The sequence below is a fragment of the Rhinolophus sinicus genome, chromosome 15 (genome assembly GCF_057876585.1).
Source record: "Rhinolophus sinicus isolate RSI-liver-muscle chromosome 15, RSI-T2T, whole genome shotgun sequence".
Taxonomy (NCBI): domain Eukaryota; kingdom Metazoa; phylum Chordata; class Mammalia; order Chiroptera; family Rhinolophidae; genus Rhinolophus; species Rhinolophus sinicus.
In genome coordinates, this window is record NC_142515.1 from 82,539,545 (window position 1) to 82,545,108 (window position 5,564).

Sequence of the window (5,564 nt, forward strand, 5' to 3'; positions counted from 1 at the left end):
CATCAGAAAGGTGGTAGAGTCATACTGCCAGCCAAAGCCAGATTTAAAAAAAAGAAATCAAATTGACCACTGAAACATTGGCAACATGGGAGCTCGAAAATTACTCTTCGTAAACAGACATCAGGATATGTTTCTCAGAAATGATGTTTGTTTATTATCTAATGTTTTTAAGCAGCTTTATTTTCTCATGGAAAGAAGCTTAGGAATTGTCTGACTGTTGACCACTTCAATCTAGAGGTCTTGGCATTAGATCTCACCTAATTTGAAAAAGGGCCTGTGGGGACAGAGCCAGGAGTGCAGTTTCCAGGCTCTCGGCCTCATGTGGAAAGGTGCTGGCTCAGGTAGTAAATGGCCATCAACGGTGATTGGATGGCCAACAGCTGTGGCTAGTTGGCTGTCAGATGTAACCAGTGAGCCACTGGCCACTAATATAACTGCCGTGGCTACGCTAGCAGCAAAAAATGGGTTCTAGCAAGAAAATGGTGGCTGAGCTAGGAAGAGCAGACTGCAGTTAGCACGGCGGATTGCAGCTAGCAAGTGGGGATGTTTGGTTGGCAGAGAAGTAGACAGCAGGTTGTAGATCGTGTGGCTCCTGCTTCCTGTGTCTCCAACCCAGCCACCAGAGAGAATATAGTGGTATGACTCCCCTATCTATGTCTCCGTGGGTGTTCCTTTTTGGCCTCACCACATCCTGTGTTCTTATGTGGGGAGAGGGACCAGAGACCCCACATGCTACCCTGCATGACAGGGCCCAAAGGAATGCTACAAGGAAACAAACTTCATGCATTCAGAGTTTGGGTGTGTCAATAGTCAGACATTTGGGGTCATAAATGATTGCCTCTAACTGAAATGGAAAGAAGAAGAAATAAACACAATTTCATCTATTTTATTTCCTTTATATACATTTATGGAAGGGAAGCAGCATAGTGTAGGGAGAAGTGCTTAGAATATATCTATCTTGTATTGATTTTTTTCGATGTTCCTAAATCCAGCACATCGTTCTAGTTTATCTTCAAACCTTAGCTCCTATTTTTCACCTTAACCCCCTGGATGTGCCCTAACTTTTAGAAAGATGACTTTGATGCACCTGGGGGCCACTTCCAGGAGCCCTAGCCAGCTCCACACATAGCACCTGAATGCCTAAAATCCCTTCCCCTGCTCCAACACTGACATCACCACCACTGGAAATCATGACCAGCGCTTATACTTCCTCAACGGCAATGAGGGGGATCAGATAGAATTTGGAATCTGAAGGCCTGAATTTGTGGGAAAACACTGAGGAACTTGCTTCAGGAAACATAGTTGAATTGAGTAGTTTGAAGCCCAGGTCTTCCTGTGTGTGAAGACTTTCCAAAGACAACTCTTTGTGAAGATAACTTTTATCTCTAAGTACACCCATGGTGGGCAGTTTTCTACTTAAAAGCTTATTACTACACATCCTCTGGTGAAAAGATTGAGAAATGCTGTTTTTTTCTGTTGAAATACTGATTTGGAGATGTATTACAAGGTTTGACTGAATTCCAGTATCCTAGACCAGAATGAGTTTAGATCCCAACGCAGCTGCAGTGGTTTGTAGAGTGGAAATGAGAACAATCTGGCACAGATATTGCATTTCTGAAATTCAGTGGGCATGGTTTGAATGTTAATCGGGTGGGTTGAAGGCTTGGGTTATCCCAGAAGTAGCTGATAAGTATACCTTATTGGATGGTGTCATTCAGTTATAATAATTCTGTTTTCCAAAAGCCTTTCCCTAATGAACAGAAGAGAGGCTATTTCTATAACATTAATAACTAACCATCTCTAAATATCTTAAGAGGTCATTACAGATTTTATAAAACCATACTTATTTTAGGTTAGTAAAACAAAATACATAGCCCATAACACTTGAAATGAAGAAAATGTGGGCTGGGGAATCAAACCAACAGTAAACTAATCTGAGTCCCAAGAGGAAATCCTTGGTCTAGAAATTGGGGCAAGAGTCAGTAACCTCTCCCAGGCTTAGCAACAGGAACTAGGCTGTGATTTGTTTAGCTGTACGGCAGCCAAAGCGATGGAGAGTCATGAACAAGCACATGATAGAAAGGGGGAAAACCCACTGGGCCAGCTCACCAATTTTTAAGTTCATCTCTTCTCACTTCTTCCTTTTATGTCCCACAACTTCCAGCTTTCTAGATAGCTGAGAGCCTGAGGCCCACTCAAGTTTCCTCTAGGTTGTCCCCTATCTTTGGGGCAACCAGGCCCTCAGTGAGACAGAATATTCACCACATGCAGCGTAGAGCCTGGAGCATGAGAAGATATTCAATAAGCATGGTCAGCGACTGTGAGGCAAATGCTGACTGGCTGTTTTGTCCCTTCACCTTGATTTGCTTGGAGAGATCGCAACAAGGACTGGTTCCTTTCAGAAAGCTCCCAATCCCTAAATCAGAGAGTAATAATAAAAGGGAGACCACATACTGACTTGTAGTGATGCTACTGATAATAATAAAGTTAGTAAAGACTGGTAATGTCAGGGGAATACAGCTAACTCAAACACAAAGAATTTCTAAGCCACAGGAATCTCAAGATTTTGTGTGTGAAACCCAGTTTTCTGGATAGCAATGCTGTGGGAAAGAAGGAAGGAATTTAGTTGGTAAGTTAGTTGGCTATTCTTAGGCCCAAAATCTCATTGGATATTTCTCTTTATATATGATCCTATTGTATGGGAGAAGTATATTACTATGTAAACAAAAACAAAAAAAAGGAAAGAAAAACAAGAAAAACAAAAACCAAAGAGCTCATTATACACTACCTTTTGCCTTACCAAAGAAAGGCAAGAGGGGGGGAAAAAGAGGGCTCCTTCAAAATGTAACCTTCCCTGGTTCTTTGAAAATATGGTCGCCTAAATGTTTAATTTGTACAAAAAAAAACAAAACTATTAGAGGCTCATCTATCAGGTAAAAAAGTGTATTAGTCATTTATTGTTGTATAACAAATTACTCTAAAGTTTAGCAGCTTAAAACAATAAGCATTTATTATTTCACAGTTTTTGTTGGTAGGATTTGGGAGTGTTTTGCTGGGTCTCTCATGAAATTGCATTCAAGCTATTGGCTGGGGCTTTTGTCCGTGAAGCTTGCCTGGGTCTGGTGGAACCACTTCCGAGTGTACCCTTGTGGCTGTTGATGGGAGGTGTAAGTACATCACTACATGGGCCTCTCCATAGCATCACTCACAGTATGGCTTCCCCCAGAGTGAGTGGAGAAAGAGAAAGAGAGAGAGAAAGAGAGAAAGACAGAGAGACAGAGAGACAGAGAGACAGAGAACAAGAGAATAACCAAAATGGAAGTCACGGTCCTGTTATAACCTAATTTTGGAAGTGCCATGCCATCAATTCTGCTGTATGGTACTGGTCACAGGGATCAGTGTGGAGGGAACTGCCCACGGATGTAAATACCAGGAAGTGAGGAGCTTCAGGACCAACTTAGTGGTTGGTTCCTACACTATTCAAATTTTTCTACATGTATGTTTGGTCTGTAGACACATAGTTCCTCTGTCTGGAACACTGCAATAACAAACAAAAAATTTGAGGTGTGGTGAACTAGTTGGTGTCCATGGTACAGAGTGCCCTCAGTAGCTAGGCTTACCACCACACACATACTGTGTCACTAGTCACACAGATGTGTGATGGTTTTAATGCAAATTCACTTATCCTATTAGAATCCTAAGGCACGCAATGCACCTTCTAATGATACATTTGTTGTGCTATGTTTGGGTGTAAAGCAAGCTCATAATTAAGCCCATAGTGTATAATGTATTTTGGAGATAAGATGATGTAAATGAAGGTAGATATGCTGAGTTATTAATCAGTAAGAGTCAGTTCTAGTTTCATGTGTTACCAACTAGCAGTATAATGCCAGTCAAGTCACTTAACCTCTCTGAGCTTAACATACCAGCTAAAAAATGAAGGTGCTGTATTAGGTGATTTCTAATAATACTGCTACTTCTAAAAATGATTATCAATGACATTCTAATTATAGAAAATTCCCAATCAGGTTCATTACAGAGGACAATTGTTTAGACAATAGCATTTCTATAGTAAGAGAAGTGTATCACAAATGGGCCTGTAGTCTAACTGAATCCAGGCTAAAACAAAACATTTTTAATAGAACAAGATTACTGACAGCATTCACTTATGACAAACTGCCAAATGCTGGGCCCCTGGGATATTCAAGGCTAGTGTTAGAGGATGGTGGGTGAACACTGCAGAGGTTCCTCCTGTAGGAGCCAGAGAGGGGTATCCCCAAAGTATAGTTTTCATAGTTCATATATGCAGCATGTGGTCATGTCTATCCCCACAGTTCTAGGTGTACAAATTTTTAAGACCTTTATTGAGGCAAAATTTATATGCCATAAAATTCACCTATTGTAAGTTCAATGCTTTTTAGTAAATTGCAGAGTTGTACGATCATAACCACTAATTTCGACCAGCCCTAAAAGATCCCTATATCCTTTTGTAGTTCATTGTTCTTCCAATTCCCATCTCCAGGCAATCACTAAATCTACTTCTTGTCATTATAAATTTGCCTTTTCTGGGAATTTCATACAAATGGACTCATACATTATGTAGTCCTTTGCATCTGGTCCTTTCATATAGCAAAAGGTTTTCAAAGTACATCCATGTAGCATCTATCATCAGTGTGTTCTTTTAGCTGCCAAATAATATTCCTTTGTGCGGACATTGTGTTTATCTCTTCCCCAGTGTATGGACATTTAGGTTGCTTCCACCTTGGAGCTGTGATGAATAATGTCATCAGCAATGTATGCAGGTTCTCGTTTCTCCACATCCTTGCCAACTCCTGCTATTGTCTGTCTTTTTTATGATATCAACAAGCATTGATGGGCAGTGAGCAAAGTGTGAATTGGCGGGTCTCTTCCTATCAGGGGGACTGCAGCTTTAGGAGAACTTATGCCTAACTGACAATGAAGTGTTGGGTCAGTGGTCACTGAAACAGTTGTTTTCTGGATTATATTTTTCCTGATTGTACTAAGAAGCACTCCCTAGTGAGTTGCATGGATCATCTGTATGTTATTTTTCACTATCAAGACAACCCAAAGCAAAGTTCTGAAAAATGCACCCTCGCATCCCAGATAGTTCATTTTATTGCACAAATGCCACTCTCTTTGTAGCTGACATTTAGACCTCAGAAAAAGAGACAATGTATTTCAGAAAATGCTCAAAGATATTTTTAAATTCATCTAAGTTTTTACTTGTGAATAAGTATCCTGCAGGCAAGGAAAGTCTTGTGTATTTCGTTTACGAAAAATTCTATCATTTTCCTCTAGTTAGTTTAAAGGACCACTAAGTAAGGCCATGTACAAATACAAATAACTATATAAACACAAAAAAACTATACAGATATAGATATATATAGGTATGTATATGTGATATATTGTGGTGGTTTTGTTTGTTTGTTCGGTTTGTTTTTTTACTAAGTATAATGGTCACTCAGTAAAAATTTCCTGAATGAATCTGCTCTAAGAATAAATTTCAATTTTACGGGACTGAAATGATACAAAATGACTTAGTG